The sequence below is a fragment of the Apis dorsata genome, unplaced genomic scaffold (genome assembly GCF_000469605.1).
Source record: "Apis dorsata unplaced genomic scaffold, Apis dorsata 1.3 scaffold_137, whole genome shotgun sequence".
In the NCBI taxonomy this organism is placed as follows: Eukaryota; Metazoa; Arthropoda; class Insecta; order Hymenoptera; family Apidae; genus Apis; species Apis dorsata.
The window spans coordinates 302443-315031 of record NW_006263429.1 but is presented as its reverse complement, the minus strand read 5'-3'; the positions used below and the strand labels follow the sequence as shown (position 1 = coordinate 315031).

At 27.1% G+C, this 12589-nt stretch overlaps 1 protein-coding gene across 1 annotated transcript in view; it reads right to left on the bottom strand.

The window, feature by feature from the left end:
• The window catches only part of LOC102679614, a 53607-nt gene that overhangs the window by 5919 nt on the left and 35099 nt on the right, over positions 1-12589 (bottom strand). The window lies entirely within an intron of this gene.

Here is a 12589-nt window from a genome sequence, read left to right as displayed (position 1 = left end):
TTTTTTTTTTTTTTTCTTAATCTCGATTGATTGAATCTTGAGATTTTTACTTTGGAAGATTGAAAATCAAGAATTAAATATTTTTTTAAATATTAGTAACTAGAAACGATATTTTTCATATTTTTTTTGCAATCTTTTTTTTAAGGTTATGAATTTATTTAGTTATTTTTTTGAAATTTTGATTCATTGAATTTTTAGAGATTTTTATTTTGAACAGTTGGAAATTAGAGATTAGTTGAAATTTCGAAATATTTTAAAATTAGAAAGATTTCGAGGTTTTTTATTTCGAATTTTTTTGTACATATCTATTAATAATCCATGAATGTTTATGAGTTAAAAATATTTTAATATTGTGGTTCATTCAAAATCTTGAAAATTTTCGAAATTAAAAAAAAAGTTTTCGAAACATCTCGTTATTTTAGAATTTAAAATTCTCGAGAAAGAGATAAAAAATAATTTAAGTAATTATGCAGTAGGTAATAATATAAGAAATATTTTATATAGTAATTTAAATAAATAACTTATTAAAATTTATCGTTAAAAATATAGATTTATTTTTATTTAACTAATGATAGTCCAATTGAGTAGAAATATATTATGTTCTTATATTTTTCAAAAGAAATTGAATATGCCCCACTAGAAAATTCTATGTTCGATACTATAATTCATCTACCCCTTCTTTTCAAGTGTGAAAGTACCTGACGCGTGTCGATGAATCTGTTTGCTCCAATTCCCAAAGTTTACACAAGATTTTACCGTTTTATCTTCCACATATGACGCATGAAAAATGATATATCATAATTCAGAGAATAATGATGATAACAGAAATTATTTTATATAATATCTGATAAATTTCATATTCTATATATCAAAGACAAAATTATTTTTCATATATTATTTTATTTGATTATATGAATATTTTTTAATAAATATTTATTTATAAATTTATAAAAATATTTTGTTTTTATTTTTAATTTACAAGTATATTCTATTGTATTAAAAATAGTATAAAAAATTATTTAAAAAGTTTAATAAAATCTCAATAATCGGGTCTTAATAATTATTTCTTTAAATAACTTTTAAAGGAACAATTCACATGTATTTAGAAACATTGCATTATAGTATAAATTCTAACAGTGCAGAGAGATCTATAAATATGTACAAGCCCGACTGTTTCTCATTTTCGTTTACTTTGATTACAATGAGAACACAGTTGCCAGTAGAATAACTGGTAACTAGTCAGACACATTGGATTCAACAACAAGATACGATTCTCTTGCAACATTCTACCAAATGAATATCTCTCAATGTAATTAAACTCTGTTCTGTATCGCAAACGAATTGTTATTTTAACATTAAGTTTGATTTGTACAACAAACAAATCAATTATCTTATTATAGTAAATTATCTGTACTCGCCAAAAAATTTATTAAATATCTCAGAAATATCTGATTAAGATTCACGTATACACAATTTATTTAATTTATTTTTATGTAAATATAATTATATTTCGAATATTTGTTATTCAAAATTTTTTAAATTGAACTTGCTCTATTTCAAATAAATATAAATAGTAAGTTTGGTAGTTGACTTCTTAAAAAAAAGTTACTAAACAAAAAATCACTAGATAGAAGATATCTTCAATTTTATAGAATTTATCGTATGAAAAATAAAAAACACAATATCCTAGTCTTTACATTTCCCTTGTCTTTCAAATTTTTCAAATATAATAAAAATTTCAAATATATATATAAATTTAAAATATCCTCTAAATAACAAATAACCTTGTTACAAATGGTTTAGTACTAGAACTACCAAATAAATTTTGACTTGGAAACAATCCCATTTCGAAAAATCGTTCGAACAATCAATAATTCACTAGACAGAAATAATTGCTTTCACAGATCAAAATGAATTACATTCATCGATCGATTTCTCGAAAAATGTATTCGATACTGTGATATCGATCGTGATTCTCGTGAAACAGAGAACAGATAAAAGTTCCAATTTCAAAATTTTTTGACTCGAAAAATTGTTTCACCAATAATAATCTAGATAAAGATTCACAATTTCTTTCACAAATCAAAATGGGTCATTTTGTTATATTCATCGATCGATCTTTCGAAAAACGTATTCGATATTCGTGAATGATATCGATCATTCGCGAAAACTTGTAAAATAGGTTAGATTTTCGATTTCAAAACTTTTGATCCGAAAAATCATTCGACTAATAAATAATTTTTTTCACAGATCAAAATGTATGATTCTGTTACATTCATCGATCGATCACTCGAAAAATATATTAATATATAAATTATATACATTTAATCGAAATTCGCAGGAACTGAAACAAAAAATAAGTAAAAGTTTCGATTTCGACGAAATGATGGTTTATCAGTAGTAATAGCGGTCGCGTTTTCGACGAGTTCGTGAACCAGGAGACGCGCTATGAACTTTAGTGACCCCAGATGACCCCGTCGGTCGATACGTTACTACATCCGCCCCCCTTTTCGCCCTGGTCGCTCACCAGCTAGCTGGAACCGTAGCCGGGTTCTATGGGGTTGCGCGGATCGACGTTAAAAACGAGGTTGCGATGCTTTTAATCGTTTCTCTGCTGTATATATATATATATGCTTCCATTACCAGAAATCCTGGGGATTTTTGTTAAACGCCTGTGAAACGATAAATAAAAAGAAGGATCCAAGTTGTGGAAAATGACTTTCTCCTCGTGTTTAAACTATTTTTCGTCTTCGAAAAAATTTTCTTTCGAGAATTTCGTAATTATTCTTTTCGATCGATCGGGAAAAAGAAAAAAAGAAGAAACGAGAGGGTAAAAATTAAAGATTTGAGCGTTTCGTTAAACAAAAGCACTGGACTGTGTTCTTTCCATCTTTAAGATTTTTCGATGATTTTGCAATTATTCTTTCTGATTGGAAAAAGAAAAAAATAAATGAGAAGGAAAGAATTTATGGAAATTCGAAATTCTGTTTTGTTAAGCAGAGAAGATTAGGGTATAAGTCATTGGATATTGTTTATTTTGTTAAATATTTTATCTTTAATATTTTTTTAAGAATTTTGCAATTATTTCCTTTGGTGATTGACCGACAGAGAAGGAAGAGGAAAAAAAAAAAAATTTATGGGAATTCGATAGTGCTGTTAAACAGAGGAGAACCGAGATTAGAGTAGGTCGTCGAGATAGTATTACATGGTATTATCTAGGCGCAAAGTTATCGATATCCGAGCTTTATTCTTGTTTAACAATGATATCCACTCGATATCGACGGTTGCTTAAAAATCTTGACCGTTTATAAAGAGGAATAAGTTAATAAAAGATACTTTATCCTCAAGCTTAATTATTTATTTAATTAATAATAAGATTATATCGATGAATTATAATATTGCTTTCAATGATTAGCATACTCTTTTCTTTATAAAACATTCACATTCCCATTATTTTCTTTTTTTTTTTCTCGACAAATAATGTTAATGTTTCAATCTTTTTTCTTTCATTCAAAATTCTTTTTTTTTTTATTATTATTATTTATTATTTTAAACTGTAATATTTGTTTCGGAAAACGGAAATGTTTCTTCACGAAATATTTATTTTTATTCAGTAATCTCTCTTTTACATTGTTCACTTTTCCTCTATGTGTTAAAAATCATGTTGTTTTGTCGTAAAATTCAAAATATTTTTCCATCAAATTTTTACACAGGAACGTTTAAGAAAATATTTGACATGAAACGTATACCTTTCTCAAAAATAAAAAAAATAAATATCCCATAAACGCAGTGTGAGATTGAAAGTGTTGCAATGAAAATGTGAAATGTAAAATAATATATTTTATTTTTTTTCCTTTTTTTTTTAATTTCGTTTAAAAATATTATTAGATCGTTTCGATATAGATCGATAAAAAGGTTGAATCCATTTTCTTCTCAAATTTCACGAACAGTTTGAAATTATTGGGAAAACTAACCCTTTTATTTATTCTATCGAGTATTTTCGTATGCTCTATTTTTCTCGGTTATTCATAACTTTTATAATACGATAATTAATATTTTTTTAAATTTTATAATTTATTTTTTTATAAATTATATTATAATATAAAAAAATATAGGAAAATATTAGAAATATACATAAAAATAAATATATATATTTATATAGAATCGTTTCCATTAATTTATATTTTTACTTTCAATTTTTAAAATATGGATTATATTGTTATATATTTGGGAAAAAAATTCTTTTTCATAAAAATTTCAATCTTTTAATATTCATTCTTTTGTATTATCTTTTATATTCAATAAAACTTTTATTTAGTTAAATATATATATAATAAATATATATACAAATGCATTATTAAATTTCTTTTCTCTTATTGATTTAGTCATTTAAAAGTTTTCGAATAATTTGAATCATTGTTTTAAAAAAAAAAATAATAATAAATAAATAATCTCGCAGAAAAATATTTCCTATATTCTAAAAAAGAAATCATTGCAATAATTTTTATAGATAAAAAAGAAACTTTATTATTATTTTAAAAATGTAACAATTTCATCATTTCGTATTTTCTTAATTTTAAAAAAAATCAATCACCAATAACTGTCAAATTATATGAATATAATCAATTATTAATTATCATTCGTAAAACATAACCTTACATAAAATTTGTTGACACAAAAGAATATAATAATTCAATTTAATAGTAATACAATAATTTAATTATTTCATATTTCCTTTCTAATTTTTAAACAAATTAATCGATATATCCAGTAATCTGTTTTACTTGCCAAATTGATACAATCAATTATCATATTTGTAAAAGATAACCTTACATAAAATTGGTTGGCACACGAAGAATATGTCACGAATATGTATTATTATGCGAAAAATAACTGTCTGAAATATTCCATTGCAATACATTTTACGCGATAAAGAATACCAGGAAGCAATTGGGAACTAGTCACTTCTCGACATAAATCTTCCTCGTTAAAGACAACTTCTCTCTCTGAATATTTCGTGCCAAAAATATAACGTCTTACAGAATCGGATGTCATGCATATTCGCTCTAGCTCGGCCGATAATAAAGTACGAGTCGGTGAACGAAGCAACTTTTTATCCAGGTCGTTGAATTTGTCTCATTGCGCAGTAGAGCAAAAATCCATATCGCGCGCAAACATCATGGAAAAAGAAAAAATAACCTTTGTAGATGTATCTGATTCTCAGTTTTCGTTGCATGTCGATGAAACTATCCATTACGTATCGAGGCAAATTATTCAAAGACTGCTTTAAAATCCCATTTTTACATTTGAATTAATATGAGAAAAATGAAATAAATATTTGTTAAATATTGAATTGAGCAATAATACATTTTTTATTAATGACTTTTCGAAGGGATAGTTATTATTATTGAGGATTATCCATTAATATAGCAAATTATTCAAAGACAAAATTGATGTTTCAATGTTTGAAATGATTGAAAAAATTACTTATTAATTGTTTAATAAATACAAGATTGTACGAAAATTTTATTCGTTAAACGACATTTATTATCGATTTAAAATTTCATTGCCAGGAAATGAAATTGAAATTGAATAATATTGAAAATGGTCGTTATTAATATAAATTTATCATTTTTTTTGGCTTATGATTTAATTGTAATATATCGTGTCGTATTATAAAAAGGATTCTAAATATTTTTAAATTTTTTTTATAAACGTTGCAATTAATTTTACTTTAGTCTCGATGAAATAACTTAAATTATGAATACTCTTGACAAAATTATTATGTTACTCGATATTTGGTTTAATAAGATAGATGACATAGAGGAATGACATAGAGAAGAACATCAAAGTAACGTAACATCAGGATAGGATCAAAGTGGTGTGCTAAATAATTGTTACTTCATTATTAAGTTTCAGGTTAAATCAATGTCTGAAATTCTATCATAAGACTGAAATGTCATTATAAAATAATTATAAACGATCGATAAATGCTATCACGTTTAAACGTAAATTAAGTTTAAAAAAATTATGTCAAATAAACAGAGCTAAATAAACCATTTAATATTCTATTTAAATAATTCGTTTTATAAAAAGATGTATTAAAAAAAAAAAAAGTATTACAAAATGTAACGAAGGAAATAATTAAAAAAGATTAAAAATTTAATTGTTTCGGAAAAAATTAATTTTCGTTCTTGCCGTTAAACTTGAGTAATAATTCCTATCTTTTTATCCTTGAATTAATTAATCAGATACAGAACATTTACCTTGATTATGATTATTAATTAAATAAATAAATTATTATTAATCCACATCTTATCGAATTGTATTAACAAATTTAATAATGTATTATAATACGTATTGTTAATTCATTAATTGTTTTCAAACAATTTTAACGATTTTAAAGAGATTTTGAGAGCTTGCTATCAAACGAGCTTTCCTGATAAAAATTCTTTATTCTAGAATTACTTCGATGGAACATATTTCTTCTAAAAACGAAAAGATGAATGAAAACTTCAAAGATTGTGGACATAAAGAAATCATGAAACGTCACGTTCGATCATGTCTTCGTTCGCATAGAGCAGTGTTTCTCAATCTTTTTACAATTGCGAATCTGATACAATCAAATAACTTGCGATTATCCTCATCTTTTCCTTGTATAAATTTTAAGACAAATTTTAAAAAATATCAAAAATCGTCGTTTAAAAATATTATAATGACTCTTCAGATAAAACACGTTTTTCTTCTTGATAATTGTGGCCAACTACTGTGCCAACTAGTGATTGAGAACCACTGGTATACAAAATGCTCGAGAAGCTCTAAATCCTTCGTCGAACATTCTCCATGGAAAATTGATTTTAAGATTATTATTTAAACACGATTCACGTTGGAAATTCCAATATGTGTATAACCTAAAAAATCTCGTTCAGATTAATTCAAGTCAAGTTGAATTCAAGAGAATGGAATGAAACGAATTTTGCTGCGTATAATAATTCTTTTTTCTTAATTTTATTGCATCATTTCCGAAAGATGTTACGAATATTTCATAAAATATGCTTTTAACTTTTTTATACTAAAAAAAGAAAAAAAACGTTTAATACATCTAAACGTTGTCACGTCAGTCGACAAGCTTATATCAGATTTTTATCCGGATACCTGGAAGAGTTAATATTAATATATTTTGACGTTAAATTAATTTTCGAATTCATATTCAAAGCAAGGTATATGGTATTATATAACATACGTGACAAACTGAAACGCGAAATTTTAACCAGAGTTTGGGCCGAAAAATTTAATTATAAGTTATAAATTTCGTGTAAAGTTAAAATAACAAATTTATTTAAAATTCTACGAATAATAATATTTATTCGTTACTTATAATTGATTGCTATATTTGTATATAATTCTACCTTCTTAAATTATATAAATAAATTGTCGTAAGTAAACTTTATCCGTACAATTTTCGATCGAAAATTTTGCAATTTTGGTTTCTGATTTTAACTAAGCGTATTAGGGTATGAGAAAAAGAAAAAAAGAAAGAAAGAAATAAAAAATTCTAGAAAGAACAGCCAAGTTACAAAGACTGGAGCGTTTCATAAAGATTTATTCTCGAAAAATCGTGCATCAGGTGTATATAAGTGGTACAATAGAGAAATGGCATAAGAAAGCTTATTAATTCCTAATTCATAATAATATGCGGTAATAATATGTATTGCAAGTATGTATGCAATAGACATAATGTATGCAAGAGCTATATATAATTCTAACAATGATAAAGAATCGTCGCTGCCCAACATCATCATCATCGTCGTCGTCGTCGTCGGTCATACACGTACTTTTTAATTCTTATGACTTATCTTATGATCTAACAGAACTTAAATAAGTACTTACAATAAGTATAGAATAAGATTACGACGAATTCTTTTCGAATTGGATTCTGCTCTTCTGATAATCTCCTCCGTTCACGCAATTCAAAATTCGTTGCTTTAGAAGAAAATAACTCTTTGGCTTGATTACGTAGGTACTGTTCGTTTTCATTCATAAGAAATAACACGATCAATTTTAATTTAATTTTATTCATATATAAGAGAAAATATTCGTAATATCAAGTAGAACAAATTTTTATTCATATTTTTTTTTTAATCATCAAAGTGCATTCTCATAATAGAAACTTGTTAGATAAGATCTCGGTTTTAAAGAATAGAGAGAATTTTTTTTTAACTCGTATTTTTTTTATAATTCTATGCGATAATTACACTATGAGAGTTTTCTTATTTAATTTAGATCCTCATCTATTATTTTTCACTTGCTCGCATTTTGCTTTCTTTTTTTTTTTTGCTTTCTTCGATCCATTCTTTAATAACAACGACAATTAATGAAGTAATTATAAATTAAAAATTGAAGTAAAAAAAAAGTTATAATTTTCTTCTTTAGGCAACAAATTTTAAGAAGAGACACAAAGGAGAAAAATACCAGAACATTGCACATTTTCACCGCTTGAAAAAGTGATACGTTTCCCCTGTTGATTTACGATTCCTTCCTCCTTCAAACTTTTCCTTACAAGTAAACATACCACACGTCTGTTTATAAAGGTCCGTTTCCAATTGTGATTCGTCCACAAGTTGGAAACGCGTCCAACGAAGGAGAACAGCGATGCATATTTAAATCTGCTCAGCGATACGACGGATTCCTTATTACTAAAGAACAAAATTCTATGCCTCGAGAGAATTCCTCGTTGGTCTAAGCCTTTTTTTTCCATCCTTTTTTTTCCACTTATCGAATCGATATAAACGAAGAAGTTTCTCGTCGCTCTATTATCGTCCCTATGGGACCATTCTCGCGGCAAATAAAACACGAGTTTTATTATCAGGTTCTCCTCTGAGCAAAACTCACGATGTTCGAAGAATCGATGATAATAAATATAATAAAGTTCCAATTAAAAGCCCTCTGGAATTAGAAAGGATGAACCTCGAATATAAAATTTTTTAAATATTTATTCATTTAGTTTCCAAATAGATATCGATGAAAATTTTTTCGGTATAATTTATATCGAATCATACAGCGATTAATTCAAGCATTTTCGCTGTAGATGTCGCGACATGTCGCCAGACGATCTCAGTATCTCGGTATCTTAACCTTCAATTATTTCCAGAATGAAAAATTATAAATTTTTAATTCTATCTTAATATTTATATACGGAATCTTCGAAAGTAACAATAATTGCCAATATATTTTCACAAATTTTATTTTTTTTTGAACGAGATAATGTATTAATTGTGTTCAATTTCTTGAGAATCAGATTACAGATGGAATACCTTATAAATATAAGAGCACTATAGCGCAATGAAACAATAGTAAGTGTATTAGTAATATCTATATAAACAGCCTTCGATATATGCCGAAAATTTTTCATTAATATTTCGGAAACTAATATAAATATTTTAGCCAAATATAATATAAATAACCGAAGCTAAAATTTTACATCTAAAGTCCAACAAATTTCGCATCGAATCACCAGAGAGAATTCTTTTCGAAATTATAGCTTGAGAATCATTTACGGATGACATATCGTCGACGTTCGTTAATTAATCCCAAGAGTTTTCTTTACGAGCCTCGATTTTTAAATTGCCGTAGAAAATGGTCGATTGAATTTTCGCGAAGGCCTTGCAATTTCTTCCGGAATATGCCGTGTTCGAGGACCTCTTCCAAGAGTACTTGCCCATGCCGATTGTGATTTTTCTCTTCACTTGGCTTTTTATAGATTTTTCTTTTTTTTTTATCGTTCAAAATGTGCAAACAAGTGGAAACGTGATAATATAACAATTTTTTCAAATATAATTAAAAGCTAGAAATACATAATATTTACATAAATTACATAAATTCTTTAATATCTAGAATAGAAATGAATAACTAAAAGCAACAAGAAAAATGATATAAATATTTAGCGAGAAATATACATGAAACAAATTTATAGTATTCCGTATAAGAAAAAACTCAAGTGTATTGGAATATTTCTGACAAAATGTATGGATGTTCCAATTAAATCGATCTTATTTCATCAATTATAACTTATAATTTATAAATAGATTAATAAAAATAAAAATAAAATTTTAAGTACATCGGACATATCGTTATTTCTCCCACAATGCAAACAAAATCAAAAATTCTCATTTTTTCATATATTTTAACTAATTTTTCGAAGAGATTCTCGAAATCACCAAGTTTCGTTTCCTCTTTTCCTCGTTTCAAAATTTTCACTTTATAAATGTGCACAAAGTACTACGTAAAAGTGATTGTACTGCTTATTTTAGGATATATCTTTATACCTGAAATTAACGTGGAACCCGTCGCCTTCGACTGCAACGCCATCTCCAACCTCCAATGGTAGAATATACATGCATACAAGAATACGCATTCCTAACGTATTCCTAACGGGAGATCGTGCGTTTAAAAATCGATTACAATGTACAGCGATAAAAAACGTTACAATCTGATACGATATATAGAGTAAGTCCACCTTTCGAAGAAGATAGATGTACATATAGATCGTTTAAATAAACGCGAGAAAAGTACAGGAGTATACCTATGATTTAAAGTTAATCTGCGGTTTCAGCCTTTCAGTTTCGAGGGAATGAAATGGAAGAATAAAATCAATCGATTTACAATTTGAATCATTAATCTTAACAAGTAAATAATTTCTAAAGATAAAAATATAAAAATACGAACCAGTAATTATTCAAATTATTTTTCAAGGAATTTTAAATCGTTTTTCTTAAAATCCTTTGAAGATTCCAGACATTATTCGTACTATGATAATTACTGATTCATTTTTTAAACATATATAGGATGTTTCAAAAACTTCGAAAGCTTCAAAGTAATAAAAGAAAATTTTTTAAATCGTAAATATCATTTGTATCATTCGTTATAAAACATCTTATATATCGTAACAAAAAAAAAAAAAATAGTATGCATAACGATCGATGTATCGATCGATCGAAACTTACAAAATTAGAAAAATTAAACGTTCCATCTTTCGTCGTTGAATCTTTGGTAAATATTATCGATACAATTTCCCAATTTCATCGTGATCATCGCAAGTGGAAACGCTATACGTATTAAGTTAAACGAAAGCAATTGGTTCCCTTCAACACCGAAAAGCTACACGGAATTACGAAACACATCGCAAAAGGCACTTTCACTCAACATTCAATCGAACCAAATCGCTTCGTTTAATTTTCTCTCTTCTTTTTTATTTTTATTTTTTATTTTTATTTATTTTTTTTTCTTTTTTTGAGTTCACTTTTCTCATAACTCAATTTACACTTTTCTCTATCTTTAACTTGTTCTCTCATATTTTCATACGTACTTTGTCGCTTTTTCTCGTTCTCATTCTCTTCCAGCTTTGCAAGAGCATACAAAAAGTTGGAATCGCGCAAAATGCAAAAAGTGGAGACACCACTTCACTGTTTCTTCTTTCATTCATATGATTTCTTTGGCTGTTTTTTTTTTTTTTTTTTATTTTTCTCTCCTCCCTTTTTTTCTTCTAGTTTTCTCTTCTTAATAAATACACGGTGTCCCAATTTAAAAAAGGTAGAGATATATAATAATACAATATATATACAGAGTAAGATTCCTCGAAAGAACATTATTCACTTTTTCTCGGTATGAGATTTAATTAATTAATTAATTTTTTGATTGGATCACAGAATGATAGCGCCCGAGCGTGGCAATTTCTTCTTAAAGACGTTCGAAAACGACCTGCCATATGAATACACATAGAAAATCTTGCTGTTTGTGAAGAAAAAGATATCTTGTTTTTTTACCTTTTTTTTATCGTGCTCCATTCACATGATTATTATTAGATTGTCGCATATGAAATGGTCGATTCAAAAAATCAATATACACGCTTTCATTTCATTCTATGATCAAAATGTACCAACTCTTATTTATCATATTTTAATTAATATTATTTTCAATATAACGTTATAAAAGTTGGATATTCTATTCGAGAATTTAACCATTTCATTCACAACTCTATCGATAATGCAATTACCGATCAACCGACACGAAAAAAAAAAACATCGATCGTGTATCGGATCGTTTTCGAAAATCTCGCCGTCTAAAGCTAGCATATGTAATTAAATACCCAAGGTATTATAAAATGGAATATAGCATATTAAAATTACGAACTATCTTAATAGTAAGTACAGCGCTATCAGTCACTGGACACTGGACATCCCGAATCGATAAAACAGGGACGTCGAAAAAGATTTCAAGCTGCCTCCACTAATTATTGGTTAAGTTATTATAACCTGTATAACTTCGTGTTTCGATTTATTTCGTTTCATGAGAGAAAAGCGGCACATAATATACATTGCGTAAATGCAATTAATTCGAGATTACCGAGGATAGTGTCGAACAAAATATCAAGATGTATAATAGTATTCGAATCTGGACGCAATTTTCGATTTTTAGTCGTCGTATTTCCTAAATGTTTTGATCGTTCAAGGTCACTTCTCACGCCACGGACGTAATATCAGAAACCACGCCCATTTTTCGAGTACATTAGATGTCTCAACTTGGTTGCAAC